Below are 20,794 nucleotides of genomic sequence, written 5' to 3'. Positions count from 1 at the left end.
TGGGAGCCTCCAACAAAGATTGTGGATTTGAACCAAGGAGTTTGTAAGGGCAAGGAGATTGCCTACTTCGTGAAGATCTATCGCTAGTGAGGCAAGTCCTTCGAGTGCGACGGCCATGGTGGGATAGACAAGGTTGCTTCTTCATGGACCCTTCGTGGATGGAGCCCTCCGTGGACTCGCGCCACCGTTACCCTTCGTGGGTTGAAGTCTCCATCAACGTGGATGTACGTTAGCACCACCTATCGGAACCACGCCAAAAACATCCGTGTCTCCAACTGCGTTTGAATCCTCCAAACCCTTCCCTTTACTTTCTTGCAAGTTGCATGCTTTAATTTCTGTTGCCTATATACTCTTTGCATGCTTGCTTGATTTCTGTGATGATTGCTTGACTTGTCCAAAAGTTGCTAAAATCTGTCAAACTCTAAAATTGAGAAAAGGTTAAGTTTTTAATTGGTCAAGTAGTCTAATCACCTCCCTCTAGACATACTTCAAGGTCCTACAAGTGGTATCAGAGCCTTGGTCTCCATTTGCTTTGATTTCCATAGCTTTCGGTGGTCATAGCCTTGGTTTCACAACCTAGGAGAGTATGGCGTCTAGTGAGGGAAATTATCACCGTAGAGCTCCTTACTTTGATGGAACTAATTTTGCTAGTTGGAAGCATAAGATGAAAATGCATATTCTTGGACATAACCCTGCCGTTTGGGCTATTATTTGTATTGGCTTGCAAGGTGAATTCTTTGATGGGAGAGAGCCGAACCGTGAAGCTAATGCGAAAGAATTGAAGATGCTGCAATACAATGCTCAAGCTTGTGATATCATCTTCAACGGATTGTGCCCCGAAGAATTCAACAAAATCAGCCGTCTTGAGAATGCAAAGGAAATTTGGGACACTTTGATTGATATGCATGAAGGTACCGACTCCGTCAAGGAATCCAAGTTGGATGTGCTCCAAAGTCAGCTTGACAAGTTCAAAATGAAGGATGGTGAAGGTGTCGCTGAAATGTACTCTAGGCTTGCTCTTATCACAAATGAGATTGCCGGCTTAGGGAGTGAAGAGATGACTAACAGATTCATCATCAAGAAGATCCTAAGAGCATTGGATGGAAAATATGATACCGTGTGCACATTGATTCAAATGATGCCCAATTACAAGAATCTCAAGCCAACGGAGGTCATTGGTAGAATTGTTGCTCATGAGATGTCACTCAAGGATAAGGAGGAACTTCACAACAAGTCAAGTGGTGCTTACAAAGCCACATGTGAAGCCCCCACATCATCAAGTGATAAACAAACCTTCAATGAAGAATTGAGCTTAATGGTGAAGAACTTCAACAAATTATACAAGAGTAGAAGCAAAGAAAGAAGGTCTAAGTCAAGGTCCTACAATGACAAGAGATCTTCCAGTTGAGAGCGCAACTGCTACAATTGTGGGAGACCCGGACACTATTCCAATGAGTGTACGACACCCTACAAAAGGAGAGAAGATTCTCCTAAAAGAAGAAGTAGAAGAGAAGAATCACCACCAAGAGAGAGAAGGAGTAGAGATGATCGTTATGAACGAAGACCCTCATGGAGAAACAAGGATTCGGAAAGGAAGGACAAGTCATCAAGGAGCTACACAAAACGAAGACATCAAGCTCATGTTGGTGAATGGGTATCCGGTTCCGACTCTGAACATCACTCTGAGAGAAGCTATAACTCCGACTCCGAACATTCTCAAGATGAAGGTGTTGCCGGTCTAGCACTTGTGTCAACCAACTCCTACGACATATTTGACTCACCAAATGAAGGAATTGGAAGATGCTTCATGGCTAAAGGTCCAAAGATAACACATCCCGAGTATGTTGATTTCAATAGTGATGAAGATGACTTGCTAGGTGATGATGATTTACTTATTGACAACTCTAGTGATGAATACTATGATGAAACGTCAATTAATCATGCTAAACAAGATAAAGCGAATGACAATGATAAGGAGAAGATTGAGCTTCTAATTAAAGAACTAAACACTCTTAAGTTAGCTCATGAAACTATCTTCTAAATTCATCGAGAACTTTTAAGGGCTCATGATAAGTTACGCTTTGAAAAGCTCAATCTTGAGCAAGAGCATGAGTTCTTAAAGGCAATCAATGATGATCTTCGCAAGAAAAGTTCTTCTTATATTGCCAAGCGTTTACTCTTATCTACTTACATGCCTCAAGTCAAGTCTAGTAACAAGAACAAGAAAGATCCTTCCTCTAGCAGTAACAATAACAATGCTAAATCCAATATTGTTGCTTCTAGTAGTTCTCTTGATTCCACTAATGATTCTCTTAGCCAAGTTACACTTGAGCAAGAAAATAGCTTATTGTAGGGAATTATAGAGAAAGGTGTATACAAGAGCCTTGTCGGGAGTAAGCAATTCGAGGAAATTGTACGCAAGCAAGGAAGGCACCGGAAGAATCAAGGTGTTGGTTTTGAACGGAAGTTCAATGCCAATGGAGTTGAGTAGGAAGAAGATCAATACCCCCAGACGAAGTTTGTTCCTCAACAAGAGAAGTATGATCCTACTTCTTTCAAGGGAACACAAGCTGAAGATGATCTTCCACCACAAGACCATAAAGGCAAGGACAAGCTTCAAGAGGAGATTGATGCATTTGAAGAAGCACCTAAGGCCTTGGTCAAGTGGGTTCCCAAGACTACGTCAAGTTCTACTTCATCAAGTAGAACCACAACTCCAAGGATTCCCATCAAGATGATGTGGATCTCGAAGAAGAAGAACTAGAGAGTTCTTGAGGGTGACTCCGCCAACATTCTTCACTCATATGATTATAGCAAGAACAAGTGCAATCAACTTCCACATCTTGCACTAGTTCAAGGAGTCACAAACCCTCATGTTGGTAAGGCAAGGGACAAGGTAACCAAATGATTTCATGGACATCATCTTGTGTGTGCATCACTCTATGTCTATGGATATTCTTGTTTTGTTCCTTGTGGGACTAACCCATGTAGGTATGTTGAAAGTGCAACTCACTCCAAAAGATTGCTCCAAATGATCTACATCAACTTTGAGCATTCACATCTTCAACACCTACATGAAGTCATCATCGACAAAACCCAAGGTTAGTTCATCCCTCTAAGGGGGGATCTCACATCTAGGGGGAGCTTAACTCAAAGAATTGAGTCAAAGCAACTCTAATGGTGTGAACACATCAATGCATTATGTAAAAGTGGTAACCCCACTTGAGCTTAAACGATGAGTATGACCTATGATCAAATGTTCTCATTGACTCCTAAGTCAATATACTCATATATAGATGACCTAGTCATTGCCAATTGTTTGATAGATGCTAGAATTGGTTGTGCATGCTTTGCCACATATTTCATTTGTCTCTTTATGGTGTGAGCATGTTGGTTGCATATTTTACTCATTCAAGGACATCCACTTGTTGTTTTGATTGATTGGTTTCCTTTTCTTTGGCCAAGTGGATGGATAAGAATGCCTAAGAACCTTCTCTAGCTATCTATGCTTTTCTCGTCTCAAACTCTATTCATGCTACATCACAAAATTGATCAAGTTAGATTCGAACCACTCTGTGTGAGGAGCACTTGGAGTCCCCGATTCGTCATAGACTTAAACTTCCAAAACTTCTTTGTGATTCTCAGTCTGACCGATTCCTCCATTTCGGTCCCACCAAGATCACTAAGTCGATCTAGGTTTTCAATCTCGGTGCAACCAATATGAACTTTTCGGTCACACCGAGTTGCAGTAACTGTTAACAGTTATGCATCTCGGTGCCACCGAGTTGTTCAACTCGGTCACACCGACAGTGTCGGGCTATATATACTCACGGGCAAATTTTTGGAAAACCTTCTCCGAAGCTCCTCGCCCGCGCGTAGCTCGCTCTGCCTACTAGGTCTACGGATCGTCGACTTCATCGCCAGCCGCCTCCTGTCACTGGTCTCCGCCGCCGTCAACGTATTTCTTCTCCGCTGTTGCCGCCGTACCGAGTTCACCGCTGAACTAGGGTATGAACTAGATCACAGTGCTTTCCTCGTCTGATTCTCAGCACATTGTGTTCGTAATGCATCCTGCCACGATTGAAACACTCCTATCCAATCAATGTGATCCTTATAATAGATGCGATTCGAAGGGTTAGGTTTCCGCCGAAACCATCTCGGACCCACCGAGTTGAAAAACTCGGTCCCACCGATTTGGCTAACGCCATTGCACTAGTAAGTCTCGGTCTGACCGAGAATTACAAATCGGTGTGACCGATTTTAGAACTTTGTGAAACCCTAGCAGTCTCGGTGCCACCGAACTGTGACTCGGTCTGACCGAGTTCACTACTTTAGGTTCCAAAACTACTTTGGTATCACCGAGTTTAAAAATTGGTAGATCCGAAATGCTTTCTATGGAAACTAAAACTAAGTTTTTTGAATCATTCTTTTGCAAAAATCTCTGCATTTTGTGATGCTCATCCACTCTGTCTCATCTATAACTACTCACAGGGTAGCAGAGTGATTTGCAGCATGCCAGACCAAAGTGACAGTCACAACAGGGAAGTAGAGCAGATTCACATGAGTGAGGGCACTAGTCCCTCAAGTACTTCAGATGAAGGGAGCAGAAGCACTCCAAGAAATTTGCCCAAAGCAGCCACAAGAGCTAGAAGGAAGAGAACCTCAGACTCAGAGGATGAGGACTATGTGGTAGCAGAAGATGAGGCTACTTCCAAGAAGGTAGTGCTCAAGAAGGTGCTCAGTTCAATTGCAGTAAAGCCAGGCATGAAGATCAAAAGGCCAGCAGGAAGACAACCAATGTCCAAAGCCATAGGATCAACTCAAGTACCTGAAAAGCCTGAAGAGCCAGCTGCAGAAGGAAAGAAAAGGAAGGAAAGGGTCAAGAAGACCATGGCGAGAGTTGTTGGTCAACCTTCCATGATGGAAGAGGAAGAAGAGGTTGCTGCACCAGCACCAAAGGCACAAAAGCTTATGGGTCATCCTATAAAGTCAGGGGCTGCATCATCAAAGCCCAAAGAAGCACCCAAAGCTACCTCCAAGCCCAAGATTGCACCAAAGAGAAATACCAGGAGTATACCAGCAGCTGAGAAGAACAAGGCCCCAATGCCTGAGGTTGCTGCTGAGGAAGATGAAGAAGGGCAGATCTTAAGGAAGCTCAAACCCAAGATTCCAGACCACAATGATGCTCATCCTGTGGCCGAGAACATGAAGATCAGGAAAGACTCAGGGTTGAGGCTATGGAGATTGTCTGATCCATATGCCACCAGAAGAAGGACTGCTGTAGATTACAGGTTCCACACCAAGGAGCAGCAGGACTTCTATGAGACAATCTTGTTGGACAAGAAGCCCATAGTGTGTGATATGAGGTGGGTCGACTAGACCTACATGAAGGAAAATGAAGAACACTATCCTGGAGTGCAAGATAGTTTCATTGCTTGTGGAGTTGCAAATTTTGTTGCGCAGAAGCTCACCAACTAGAATGATGAACTCATTATGCAATTCTACTCCACAACACACTTCTATCCAGATGGCAGGATAGTATGGATGTTTGAAGGAACGAGATACCAGTCAACCATTGAGGAATGGGCAAGTCTGATCAAAGCCCCAAAGGAAAGTGAAGATGACTTGGATGCATATGCCAAGAAGAAGATGGGACACAATCTATGTCACATATGTACAAAGAGATCCCAGACAAAGCCCTTGAGACTTTCTCGTTTGGGTCAGTCCATTTTCTTCTATCAGGGCTGCCTACGGTCAACTGGATCTTAAGGCACACTCTTTTTCCCAAATTAGGTGACCACAACATGATAAGAGGACATGCAATCAACATGCTTCACATTTTTGATGTGCCCCAGAAATTCAAGGTCATGAGCCTTATGGTTGAAACCATTAAGAGGACTGCAGCAGATCAGAAGAGAAGTTGTGGATATGCCCCACAGATTCAGGAGTTGATTAACTCAAAGATGGGCACAGGAAAGTATCAGTTGGATAAGGAACATTTTTCTCTCTATCCAGACTTTGAGGACAATCAAGTTGTCATGAATGAGAATGAACCATCATCAGTGCAAGCTCAAGAGAAGAAGGAGAAAGCAAGGAAAGAGAAGGCTGCCAAGATGCCAACTCAAGAGGAGGCATCTGAGTATTTCTTGAAGAACAAACAGGAGCAACTTGGTTACTTGATAGCATCAACACTGAGGATTGAGAAGGGGTTGGCCATCCTAACTCAAAACCAGGAGAGCCTGGAAAGGATCATGGAACAAAAATTCTATGATCTTGATGTCAAAGTAACTGAGATTCAGTCAGTTGTGGAGCAGCTGCAGGATGACATGCAAGAGAGGAAGGGCAAGACAATCATAGATGCATTTGCCAGAGTGCCTAGAGCTCAGAGGTCAGCTGCAGTGCCTGTAACAGAAACAAGAGCCACATCATCTGCACCAGCTACAGCTCCAGGGCAACCAACTCCAGCACCAACTCCTCCAGCTCCGTCTACATCGACTGAAGCCTTCATTCTTGGAGTTATCCATACTCCACCACCAACGGAAGACCAAGCCTGAGAGACGATCTAGCACTATGCATTTTCTATGAACTTTTTGGTAACTTGTTGCCAAAGGGGAGAAAAATGTATAGATCATAGGCTTCGAGAGAGAGATTTGCCTTTTTTTGTTCTCTCTTGTCTTCTGGGTTAAACTTGTTAGCTTTTGATTGCTTGAGATACAATGCATTACCTGTGAGACATTGATGATCATGTGTTTGATCATAAGCTACACTTATGCATGTTTGATGATATTACCTTACCTATCCTTATATAATCATTCACTTTGTTTGGTGATGAGTGCATGCATTCAATCTTTATTATTTTGAGCGCTCCACCAAGATGTATGTGACATGGAAGAGTAACCCATGAGCCTAATTCCTTGTGCATTTGCAGTCCAAAGCAAATCTTAAACTATGCACAAATTTAGGGGGAGTTCTTGCTTATCACATACTTCTCAAAGCGACGATGTTTTTCAATCTTAAAATTTATTGTCGAAGCTTTGATCTATATGTTGTCATCAATTACCAAAAAGGGGGAGATTGAAAGTGCAACTATCCCTAGGTGGTTTTGGTAATTCATAACAACATATAGCTCATTGAGCTAATGCTATTCCAAGACATATATTTTAGGAAAGCTCAATGGATGGCATGGCATGGATGATGAAAGTGGATCCCTCAAAATATCAAGGACAAAGGATTGGCTCAAGCTCAAAAGCTCAAGACTCTACATATTATATTTCAGTGATCCAAGATCACATTGAGTCTATAGGAAAAGCCAATACTATCAAGGAGGGATGAGGTGTTGCTTAATGAGCCTCTTGCTTCATGTGCTTAGTGATATGCTCCAAATACCCTCAACTACTTTCTCACATCCTCATTTGACCTAAACCTAAAGCCAAAATCGGTCACACCAATTCTTTCTATCCGGCGCCACCGAGTTCAAATGTCATAGCCACTGCCACAAACCCTAAACAAATCGGTCTCACCGATAGGGATCTCGGTCTCACCGAGATGAGATTGTAATCTCTCTGTTTCCCTTCGTAACGTTTCGGTCTAACCGAAGTGAGCGATCGGTCCCACCGAGATTGCAATGTAAACTCTCTGTTTCCCTTTTGTAACATTTCAGTCTCACCGAAAAGAGAAAATCGGTCCCACCGAGTTTACCTGACCAACTCTCTGGTTAGCTAATTACCAAAACCGGTCCCACCGAGTTTGTGTAATCGGTCTCATCGAGATTACGTTATGCCCTAAGCCTAACCATATCGGTCCTACCGAGTTGCATTTCGGTCTCACCGAAAATCCTAACGGTCACTAGGTTTACTAAATCGGTCTGACCGAGTTTGTTAATTCGTCCCACCGAGATTGGTAAATTGTGTGTAATGGTTAGATTTTGTGTGGAGGCTATATATACCCCTCCACCTCCTCTTCATTCATGGAGAGAGCCATCAGAACAAACCTACACTTCCAACTTACCAGTTCTAAGAGAGAACTACCTACTCATGTGGTGAGGCCAAGATATTCCATTCCTACCATATGAATCTTGATCTCTAGCCTTCCCCAAGTTGCTTTCCACTCAAATCTTCTTTCCACCAGATCCAAATCCTATGAGAGAGAGTTGAGTGTTGGGGAGACTATCATTTGAAGCACAAGAGCAAGGAGTTCATCATCAACGCACCATTTGTTACTTCTTGGAGAGTGGTGTCTCCTAGATTGGCTAGGTGTCACTTGGGAGCCTCCAACAAAGATTGTGGATTTGAACCAAGGAGTTTGTAAGGGCAAGGAGATCTCCTACTTCGTGAAGATCTACTGCTAGTGAGGCAAGTCCTTCGTGGGCGACGGCCATGGTGGGATAGACAAGGTTGCTTCTTCGTGGACCCTTTATGGGTGGAGCCCTCCGTGGACTTGCACAACCGTTACCCTTCATGGGTTGAAGTCTCCATCAACGTGGATGTACGATGGCACCACCTATTGGAACCACGCCAAAAACATCTGTGTCTCCAACTGCATTTGAATCCTCCAAACCCTTCCCTTTACTTTCTTGCAGGTTGCATGCTTTAATTTCCGCTGCCTATATACTCTTTGCATGCTTGCTTGATTTGTGTGATGATTGCTTGACTTGTCCAAAAGTTGCTAAAATCTGTCAAACTCTAAAATTGAGAAAAGGTTAAGTTTTTAATTGGTCAAGTAGTCTAATCACCCCCCTCTAGACATACTTCAAGGTCCTACAATCTCGCAACCAACTCATGGCTCTGGCACATGGATAGCAAGCTTCCACGCACCCCTGTCCATAGCTAGCTCTTTGTCGATACTCCAATTCTTCAGGTCTCTCTTAACGGACTCCTCCCATGTCAAATTCGGTCGACCCCGCCCTCTATTGACATTCTCCGCATGCTTTAGCCGTCCGCTATGCACTGGAGCTTCTGGAGGCCTGCGATGAATATGCCTAAACCATCTCAAACGATGTTGGACAAGCTCTCCTCAATTGGTGCTACCCCAACTCTATCTCATATATCATCATTCCGGACTCGATCCTTCCTCGTGTGGCCACACATCCATCTCAACATACGCATCTCTGCCACACCTAACTGTTGAACATGTTGCCTTTTAGTCGGCCAACACTCCGCGCCATACAACATTGCGGGTGGAACCGCCGTCCTGTAGAACTTGCCTTTTAGCTTTTGTGGCACTCTCTTGTCACAGAGAATGCCAGAAGCTTTGCGCCACTTCATCCATCCGGCTTTGATTCGATGGTTCACATCTTCATCAATACCCTCATCCTCCTACAACATTGACCCCAAATACCGAAAGGTGTCCTTCCAAGGTACCACCTGACCATCAAGGCTAACCTCCTCCTCCTCACACCTAGTAGTACTGAAACCGCACATCATGTACTCGGTTTTAGTTCTACTAAGCCTAAACCCTTTCGATTCCAAGGTTTGTCTCCATAAATCTAACTTCCTATTTACCCCCGTCCGACTATCGTCAACTAGCACCACATCATCCGCAAATAGCATACACCATGGGATTCATCTCCATAAGAGTGGCTGAGTTTTTACGTTGGCTCGCCAAGCCAATCACAACCCTCCCCCTTTACCCGAGCTTGGGACCGGCTATGTTGAGACAACATAGGCGGAGTTAAAAAATTGCTCTCGGCCAGGACTGGATAAGAAAGGTAGAGAGGATCAGGTGTTCGACCCTTCTTCCCGAAAGCTCACCGGATCCTGTACTAACCAGGATGCTTGGGCGTGCACCCTATCAGGTGCCATCAGGAGAAGATGAAGGGAGGGAAAGAGAAACCCAGAGCGGGCTTCATACATTACACATCCAAACCGGGGGAGTTAGTGCCTCCGCTAAGGACGATAAGCAGAGAGGTGAATCTAGAATCACCTCTCCGCACAGGAAGAAAAGGGCTGCCTCCGGAGACTTGGAAACGGAGGTTTCCAAACGAGGGAAGAAACCCTCGCCAGGGGGCCCTGCCCCAAAGGGCGTCCTCACCGCACAGCGCCCGCAAGAGGGCCAACCCTCCACCGAGCTGTAAGTGAATCAAAAGTACTTTGGTAAATTTATCCTGCTTTATCTTTGAGAATAATAATTGAGACCTATCTCTTGCAGTCCGGCTCGTAGCCCTTCTCAACAGAGCTCGTCTTCGGGGGATCTTCTTCCAGAGATGATGGAGAGCGAAACGCCTCCTCCTGCCTCCCCGCCCCATGGGGCGGACGACCCCGAGGTGTCGTCACGGAGGATTTCTCCTAATCCGCCAAGGCCAGAAGTTAACACTTCGGCCGCCTGAAGCCTGGAGTATTCAGCTCCCAAGGAGAGCAATAGGAAGAGTCTGAGGTTGTCCGGCACACAGCCGGATACACTGACGGGTCTTCTAGAGCAAGCAGCTATCTCAGAGGCGCATCATACCTTAATGGGTACGGTGTTTGAGAGGATTTCATCCGCAAAAATCAGGTTGAATGAAGCTTTTACGAACCTGCTCAAAGGCTTTGAGGTACGCACAATAATGTGTATGTTTTTGGCTGTACCGCACACCCCAGGTGTGCTTCGTATAGATAATAGCCCCTGAGACTCTGGTTGCCGTCCCGAGGCAGCAAACAGAGGATCATAGTCCTAGGTAGTGATCGCACTGCGTTATGTGCAAGCGGCTGAGGGTCCGGCGGCTGACCGAACTCCTAATTTTGCCGAACTGAAGCGATATATTGACATGGCGGATGCCGACATCGCGCTTGTTAACAAGCGGCTTGACGAGGCACGGGGTATGTATTTTCGGATTGTCCGCAAATATTAAGAGGAGCATGATGCTAGTATCTATAATATGCTGTGACTGCAGATGGAGCTGCTGCCGTGGAGACCCTTCGGGCGGAACTTGCCCGGGCCAAGGAACAAGCCAGGATAAGTGATGCGGCCGCCCTAAAGGCGGCCGAGTAGTTGAGAGCCGAACAAGCTACTCATCGCCATAAAATAGCCAAGATGGCAGTTGAGCTGAAGGATGTCGCCGACCGATATGAGCTCCTTGAAAAGGAAAACCAAGCGAAAGCGGCTGACCTGAAGAAGGCCTTGGAAGCAGCCAAGGAAACTCGCTCTGAGATCAGAGCGGCAAGGGAGACGCTTTATCAAGCCGGAGATATCACGGCTGGAAAGCCCTTTCTGTTGCGGACGAAGTTCAGAGATCCGAAGTATGCCCCTCTGGATCAATTAAGGAGTGCTGAGGACGCGTACTTGGACTTGGCCAAGAGTGCTGCTGACGCGACTAAATATTTCAAAGATCAGAAAGATCATGAGGTGGAACAGTTGTTCTGGTCATAGTTCAATGCTCCAAAGCACCTGCTGCTATTAAACAAACAAATGGCCGAGTGGGCCGAGCTCCAAGGTTATCCGGGCTTGCCATGAGGTCTGTCGTGGATCATCTTTGGCCGAAGGGACCAATGCTGGACAGTTATTTTGGTTTAGTGCAACAGTTCCTTGGTGCTGTGTCGCATATCAACGCCGTGAAGAGGTTGGCGTGCATAGAGGGTGTGCAGATGGCTCTTTCCCATGTTAAAACATATTGGGCAGGGATGGAGGCCACCGGTATTGCAACCCGGGGTCTAGCGGGAGGCCAGGACCTGGCCGAGCGCTATTTTGAAGAAGTCCTAGAAGGCGCCCGTTTGATAGAGGCTTAGTGCTCGAAGAGTACCATGCTCGAGTGACATGTATCTCAATTGTAAAACAATGCTATTTTGATTATAAAGGTTGTGTTTATACTTTGGCCCAAAAGTATTATAATGCCTCCTGTGCGGCCGTTTATGTATGTATATACCCTGAAAGTTTGCAGTTGTCGGCTTCAGCCCCCATGCATATAATGCGGGGGTGTTCAAAAAAGCGTGTAATCACACTTGATCCAACGTCTTGGTCCATTAAGGAGGTGATAGCATGGCGAACTAGGCAATCAGACTATACTGCTTTAACACTTTCACTTAGCCATAGGAGTTTGACGGTGGGGCTACTATATAGCCCTTGGTACTTCCACGTTTATCCGAATATGGTGCACGTACATACATGACCGGGAAACTGGTCCTTCGTTAATGCGGAGGAATCGCGAAGATTCCGCTGAGTCATCGAGTGGTTGACCAGTCTCTCGCTATATCATGACAGTCAGTTTTCGGCTTTCTCTACTAAGGTGCTCATCCAGATGAACCAACACAATTGCAGTAGTTCTCCCGGTGCCACCTTAGCCGATAGAGCAGAACGTAAGGTAGAAAAACACGGGAGCTGGGCAAACCCAACTATTGACCCAAGACACGATTCAGAGCTGATGCATATAAGGCCAAACTCGCGACGCCGAACACTCCCTAAGGTATTCAGACTTTACAACATATACTGGGTTGAGTAACGCCCTCGATAATGAGCCCTGAATTTCCAGATACATGCATGGGTCTGGCATGACGAAATGCCAATAACACCAGCATCCCTACCGGTTGTGTTAAGTGTTCGGAGGGTATAAAGCAACAAGAGACATTAAAAAAGGTTTACGCATGGTCCTAATCTAGAAAGAAACCTCTGAGCGGGGCCTTGCTGCATGTTTGCGCCTTTGGCTCTGTTGTGCCGTATCCAGAAGGGTGTAGCACGATGATCATTTGTAAAAAGGAAAAATCCAGGTGAAAGACTTCATGCGAAGCATTGGTTAATCTTAAGGAACCATGAAAATGCAGTCTATTATAAATAGGGTGAATCCCAACTATGGGCCTTTTTGCATGCAGGCAGCCCCTAGCACCACCTATAGGGATATATCCGTCAACCCAAGCTCAGATGTGTCTTGGTTGTTACAGCTGGTGGTGCACTAGACTCGTCTAACCGTGTCCATGGCCTTGACGACCAATTATTTTGGTTGGAGAGGCCGTTCAGTGCTCGGCTGTTAGAGCCGCCACATGTTCTTCCGCATGTAAGGAACGCTCTGTATTTCCGCTAACTGTGATGACGCCACGTGGACCGGACATCTTAAGTTTAAGATAGGCGTAGTGCGGTACTGCATTGAAACGAGCGAAGGCCGTTCTTCCGAGTAGTGCATGATAACCGCTTCAAAATGGAGCGATGTCGAAGATTAATTCTTCGCTTCTGAAGTTGTCGGGAGAACCGAATATAACCTCTAGTACTAGAGAGCCCGTACAGCGGGCCTCGATGCCTGGTATTACACCTTTAAAGGTAGTATTGCTTTGGCTGATTCTTGCTGGGTCTATCCCCATTTTGCGGACAGTGTCCTGATATATCAGATTAAGACTACTGCCGCCGTCCATAAGGACTCGGGTGAGATGGTATCCGTCAATTATTGGTTCGAGCACCAAGGCAGCCGATCCTCCATGCCGGATACTAGTCAGATGATCCCTGTGATAAAAAATGATCGGGCAGGCCGACCAAGGATTGAATTTGGGGGCGACGGGCTCTACATCGTATACGTCTCGGAGTGCGCGTTGGCTCCTTCTGATATGTGAGTTGCGTAGATCATATTCACTATTTTGACTTCTGGTGGGAATTTTTTCTGTCCCCTAGTGTTCGGCTGGCGAGGCTCATCCTCGTCTTCACTTGGCGTCTCCCTCCCTTTGTGTTCGACGTTTAGCTTGTCGGCCTGCTTGAAAACCCAGCATTCTCTGTGGGTGTGGTTTGCAGGTTTTTTGGGGGTGCCATGAATCTGACATAGTCTGTCTAGAATCTTATTTAGGCTGGACGGTCCCTCTCTGCCGCCTTTTAGATGGCTTTTTCCGTTGACCGGGTCGAGAGCCCCTGAATCCGGCATTGACCACCGTATTGTCTGGGCTATCTTCATTGTTACGGTGCTTGCTTTTATTGCATCGTGGCTTCCAATTGCCATCCCTGACTTCGGATGTGCTTGGGTTGCTGGTGCCGCTGCCGGCCAACCAGCTATCCTCGCCCGCGCAAAAGCGGGTCATAAGTCTTGTTAAGGCTTGAAAGTGCGTTATATCGACTAGAGGGGGGGTTAATAGGCGATTTTTATGAATTCTTCAGTGAGGAATTTGCCGGTGAGGAAATTCCTTAGCGAAGAACTACTAGCAGCGGAATAAGTACTCAGAAGTAAGCATAACAGGATACAGACATAGTCATCATGATGAAATGAAGACAAGCACAGAGTACATGAAGCATAAACACAGGATAACACAAGATGAAGACAAACAAACTGAAGAAATTGAACTGAGGAAATCGAGAAAGTCTTCAGTCAAAGTCTTCAAACACAGATATGAACAATCACTCAACACAGTAATGAGGAAATGAAAGAGTTGAGGAAATAGAACCAGTAAGTTTGGTGAAGACAATGATTTGGTAGACCAGTTCCAACTGTTGTCTCAGTTGTACGGCTGGTTGGAGCGGCCAAGTATTTAAACTCGAGGACGCACAGTCCCGGACACCCAGTCACTGAGCACACAGCTCAGGACACCAAGTCCTCACCATATTCTCCTTGAACTAAGGTCACACAGACCTCGTCCAATCACTCGTGGTAAGTCTTCAGGCGACTTCCAAACCTTTACAGACTCGGTTACTCGGCAATCCACAATTCCTCTTGGATGCTCTAGACCATGACGCCTAACCGTCTGGAAGAAGCACAGTCTTCAAAGGTAACAAGCGTCGGATCCATGCAGGATCAATCTCTTCAGTGATGCTCAATCACTTTGGGTTTGTAGGTGTTTGGGTTTGGGGTTTTTCCTCACTCGATTATTTTCCCTCAAAGTCCTCGGAGGATGGGTTGCTCTCAAATGACAAGTGTCAGTTTCTCTCGGAGCAGCCAACCAGCTAGTGGTTGTAGGGGGCGGCTATTTATAGCCTAGGGAGCAGACCGACATGATAAGACATAAATGCCCTTGTCTGATATGACCGTTAGGTGGATAAGATATTTTGGGACAGCTGGCGCATAGCACAACAATGGTCGGAAATTCGACTATCAAATTCCTCAGGGCTATCATGTTCCTCACTGTGTAGGCAATCCGCACTAGCGAATTCCTAACTCCTCAGTCAGAACAAATTCCTCAGCGACCAGAAGAACTTCGTCTCTGTCACTGAAGAAATGACTGAACTGTATGAGATTTCCAAAGGCTTCACTCGAAGGGTTTGGTAGGTGTAGGATTTTGAGTTGAGCATCACTTGGATATTTTTCCTTAGTATTTCCTCGACCCCCTTTAACAGTACGTTGTTTCCTATGAATCAAGAAAGAGAAAAATGAAACTATGAAAACGAAGTCTTCAAGCTTCATATTCCTCGCATGAATATCAAGTCTTCACGGTCACACCAATTTCTTCACTTTCAATGTCTTCATGAAAGTCTTCAGAAATACCAAAATCTTCAGTCGAAGATATTCATTTTAGGGGTCGACTTTCCCTGTAAATATCAAACTCCTCATAGACTTATAGACCTGTGTATACTCACAAACACATTAGTCCCTTAACCTATAAGTCTTCAATACACCAAAATCACTAAGGGGCACTAGATGCACTCACAATCTCCCCCTTTTTGGTGATTGATGACAATATAGGTTAAGTTTTCAACGGGGATAAATATGTGAAGTGTAAGTACTGATATTGAGGAATTTGATTGCAAGATAGAGAAGAACTCCCCTTGAAGATGTGCATAGTGAGGAATTTGCTTTTGAAGCAATGCACACTTGAAGAGTTGAATCATGGAGATCCCCCCTATATCTTGTAATTCATACACGCATTTTACATATAATATGAAGAATTTGAAATGCATGATGAAATATGGTGCCTGATGAAATTCAGCATGCGTGCAATAATATTAATGAGGAACAAACATGCAGAATAACGCATCAAGAGTATCAGATCACAGTGCATAAAAAGTATCAGAGCACCATCGGGTTTAAGATTACAACTCGATCCAATAAAGTTTCAGAAGAACGAGAGTTGTAACTTAGCAAAAAAACAACGACGCCCATATAATAGACCCGCTTGAAGACTAACTCAAATTTCTCCCCCTTTATCATCGAATGACCAAAAGGTTCGAAACTGAGGACTAACGCCCCTTGAAGAATATCAAGTTGATGGAGGAGCGCCAGCGTTGTTGGGGTCGGTAGTCGTAGTAGGGCCTGCCGCAGTGTCGTCTAAGTATTCATTTTCATCAGTCTCGCGTGATGAAGAATAGGAGCTGGCCACCAAGGAAGGAACTTTGACCTTCTTGAATTTCTTCGGTGGAGGTGCAGACCAGTCAAATTCTTCCTTGAGACCCATATTCTTTAGATCTGCAGCGCTGTAGACATGAGATAGAACAGACCAGGTACGGTTGAAGGTTTCATGGAGGTAGTATTGGTTTTTCTTCACTGCATTGTGTGTTGATGCCATGTTGTGAAGAATTGAACCAAACTGACGCTTGACCCATTTGTGATTGCGATCAACCTTCTGATGAAGACTGAGGAGTAACTCACGACCAGTCATCACCCTGGGAGCTGTGACTTGAGGATTTTGCTTGGCGGCAGAGTCATGTGTGGCAGAGTCATCATTGGTGGAGTAGGATGCGGCCTTGCGAAATTGACCATCCAATGGACGAATGCCTTCATCTATCACATCAGTTGCCTTGCCTTTGTCATCAGTTGAGGAATATGTCTGTTTGAGGACTTCAATCGGAGGCAAGTAACTGCCATGGTTCAAAGTGTATGCTTTGTAATTTAGTGAAGCCCTTGTCCTGATGAATCTCATAATCCATGGTGCATAAGGCTTCAGCTCAAATGGTGACATAGCAATATTCGCAAGAGTCCTCATGAAGAAATCATGGAAGTTGACGGGAACGCCATGAATGATATTGAAAAGCATGTTCTTCATGATGCCAACGACTTCTTTATCATTTGAGTCGTGGCCTTTGATAGGACTCATTGTCTTCGTCAGAATGCGATAGACAGTCCGAGGCACATATAGTAATTCCTTGACGAGGAATTTGGTTCGAGGAGTCTGCCCTGGCTTCAAAGGCTTCATCAGCACTTGCATGAAATGATTTGAAAGTTCAGGTTCACTATAGACGCAACGAGCACTGTCAAGGGGAGGACTGAGTGGTAGGGCACAAAGCAATTCAGTTGCTGGTGCCTTGTAGTGAGTGTTTTCAGACATCCAGTCCAGCACCCATGAATTCACATCTTTAGAGTTTCCTGTGGTGTGCAGCATTGCATAGAATTGAAGATTGAGTTCTTCATTCCAGTCACAGATGTCAGTGCAGAAATTTAGCAATCCAGCATCTTGAAGAACACTGAGGACTGGCTCGAAGCACGGCAGAGACTCCATGTCTACATGAGGAATATGCTCATGATCGAAGACTTTGTCTTTGTTGAACAATACTAAGGAATAGAAATTTGCTTGCAGTCCAGAAACGCCTCTTCCTTATGCGAGCAGAGTCATAGGGGTTGTAGTCAATGAAGAACACATGCTCGCTGAAGAAATCGTCAGCCTTGAACTTTTGCTTCTTTGAGAATGGATCCGTTGGCTTGGGCACAGGAGTGTCAGTGAGTTGCATCACAAACTCAGGAATCGCAATATCAGGTTCTTCAGGCTGAGCAATTTCTGGTTCCTCTTCAGTAGCAGTCTGCGTGTTCAAAGGTTCAATAACAGCAGCTTCCTAAGCACTAGCGGCTGGAATTTCTTCATGGACAAATGAAGTGGGATGAGTTTCTTCAGAGCTCATTTGAACAGTTGGTGCAGGGAACTGAGGTATTTGTTGAAGTGGGGTGAAGAGTGGAGTATTGGGGTGCTGACTTTCCCAAAAGTCATCATTCATCACGGGCGTTGTGCAGCCAATGTCCACGTCTTCATCTTCAATTTCTTCAACGCCAGCCTCTTCAGCTGTGAACCGAGGCATTGGCGAGGAAGTAACAGGCATTGAAGGGGTCGCATACACTTCAATTTCTTCATCAACCTGCTCTGACGAAGCAGCAGATTGAGGTTCTTCATTAGATCCGCTAGGGATCACATATTCCTCATCAAAAGGAACAAGGTCCTTTGATGGCATGGTGGAAATCGAAACAACATCAATTGGATTTTCAAGAGAGCTTGTCAGAGGCTTCATCTTCTTTGGAGCTGAAGATTCTGAAGCACTGGATGCTTTCCTTTTCTTCACTGCAGCTTGCTCTGCAGCCTTGGTCTTCTTCACATCGAGTGCACATGGAAGAATTGGAGTTGGAGTAGGCGCAGATGGAACTGAGGAATCTGGTTGAATTTCCTCAGGCGCAACTGATGCAGTTGCCCTGACTTCTTCAGTTTCTTCAGGCGCACCACTAGTGGATGCCCTGGCAATTTCTTCAGTGGCTGGAATGGAGTCATCAGCCCTGGAACTAGCATTTTCTTCAGCAGTCTGAATGTCATCAGCAGTGCGGGCATGTTCTTCAGTTGGCTGAGCAGACGCTTCAGCATGAGGAATTTCTTATTGCGATGGGGCTGCAACATTTGGGAATTTCTCAGTCAGTTTCACAAACTTGACTTTGGCTCCTTGCCAATCAGCATAGTAAGCATTGAAATCATCGCTGAGGGTTTTGATTTCATCTTGGATCTTGAGGAGTTCATCAGGTGTCATATTGACAATGTTATTCTTCAGGAACTTCTCCTTTCTGAATTGAGTCTTCTTGATCTTCCTGGCCTTCTCAAATTTCCATTTCTCTTCAGTGATGAAATGGGTCAGCATGTGACTTTGACCAGGAGTCAGATTGAAATCAGGCATAGGAGTGTTTGGGTCCTTGTGCTAGAGATCAATGTAATCAAGGATCGCCCTTGGATCCAAAAGCAGTGGCACATTTGTGCCTTTGGCTCTACCGGCCCTTTCTTGTCGGTCTCTGATGATTTCTGCAAGTTCATCATCATCAGCTTCATCGTTAGATGGCACTTGGAAAGCAACTTGTTTCTTCTTTGGACTAGGCCGAGGACCTCGACCAGCCGTTGCCTTAGTCTTCAGCAGAGTGGGGCCTGATGAAGATTTTGGTGCAACTAAGGAACTTGCTGAGGCACCAGAGGCAATAGAGATGCCTGTAGTCCTTTGGCACGTGGCCAGATGTACAGGTGTTGAGGACTTTGCCGGAGCAGCTGAGGACTATGGAGGAGGAGCAGTAGTTGGAACTGGCCGCGAGGGCTTTGAAGAATCTGGCCGTGAGGGCTTTGAAGATTCCGGCCGTGAGGGCATTGCTGAGGAACTTGGCCGTGAGGGCATAGTTGGTGAAGCACTTGGCTTGTGAGCAGGCTTCTTTGCCATTGATTTTCGTGGCTTGACAGAGGCCTCAGTGGCAGTGGCAGCAGCAGAGTCTTCATTGAATTTCCTCACTGCTTATTTGGCTTGTCTTGCCAACTTAGCTTGGTGTTTGGCCCATTCTTCAGGAAAATCCTCACCATACTTGATGCTGGTGGGGTCAGCTTCTTGGCCAGGTGCCAATGGAGCTCTTGGGCATGGAGGATTAAGTGCGAATTTCTTCATATACTTTGGAGTTACATATCTGTACTCCCTCCATTCTCTTGCCCATCTCCGTTCAATCTTCTGTATGCGCACCTTGCACTGATTTTTAGTTTCTTTTCCGTACTTAGCCTCATCAGGTGTGCAATAATCAGTATAGATGGCCTCAGGTATTTCAAAAGCAGTCATGACCTCAGGCTTCTTTCCTCCTTTCTGCATCTTCTTACCATCAGCCATATTCTTCAGAGGAGGAATTTGAACAATCAAATTTTCTGAAGAGGTATGCAACTTTTCTTCAAGGAACGCTGCAAATGAGTTAAGTTGATGAGAACCTAGTGATTCAACAGCGGACATGAGTACCTGTGAACGGAGTATAGTTGCGAGGAATTTGGAGAGGTCATATGCGTTCTCAGAAGGTTTTTCAAAAAGAACAAGTTTGAGGAATTTGACCAGATGAGCCTTGAAGAATTTCACTAAGCGTTCTTTGTCTTAGGTTCCAGAGTTGTATAGATCGAGGATCCACACAATTGAGGAATCTTGAGAAAAAAATGATGCTTAGAGAAACGAATCAAGAACAGATGACTAGTGAGGTGTTTTGTTTGTGAGGATTTGAAGAATAAAACACCTTTGAAGATTTTGTAGTGAAATTTCGAATCAAAAGGGGTAGTAAAAGTAACTTTTAATTACCCTAGATGAAGAACACGACGAACTGTGAAGTATAACAGTGAAGTTCGTCGGTGTAGATCTTCCACGCCCTAACTTGGCGGAGGAAGACAGCTACGGCGGCGGCGGAGTGAAGATTTCCGCGGTCGGCGCGAATACGGCAGCGATGAGGTCGAGGCAGTGAAGCTCTTCCTCACCGGCGATGATGGAGTAGCAGTGGCGCTAGGGTTTGAGAAGCTCGAGCGAGAGAGAGAGCGGTCGAGCGGAGTAAAGGAAGTGAGGAAGGGGAGAGGGGGTATTTATAGTGGTAGTGAAAAACTGTTTGCCCGAAGATTTAGGACGAACATTCCCCTGACCCTTCTCCTTCACTTGACATGTGTCACCCACGTACTGAGAAGTGGAGATCGTGTTAGATCGTGGGTGAATAGATAAGTCTATCATGGAATCCGGAATGGTTTGAGCAGTAAAACCGAAAATTTGGATAAGATTAGTTTTAAAGTTCCGTTCGCAAATTCTTCAGCTGTCAAGGACATAGTGAAGATTTTGAATGAGTTTCAAATAGAACGCACATGAAGAATTTGTGAATAGATTGGGTTGAGTATAGCATAGAGGGGGAAGGGTCCGATCACATTCACTTAGCAGAAAATGCAACTTGAAGAATTAGCCATAAGTGAATGCTGTA

This window comes from Triticum dicoccoides, chromosome 1B (genome assembly GCF_002162155.2).
Source record: "Triticum dicoccoides isolate Atlit2015 ecotype Zavitan chromosome 1B, WEW_v2.0, whole genome shotgun sequence".
NCBI lineage: Eukaryota > Viridiplantae > Streptophyta > Magnoliopsida > Poales > Poaceae > Triticum > Triticum dicoccoides.
The sequence above is the reverse complement of the archived record's forward strand: the minus strand, read 5'-3'. Positions refer to the sequence as shown.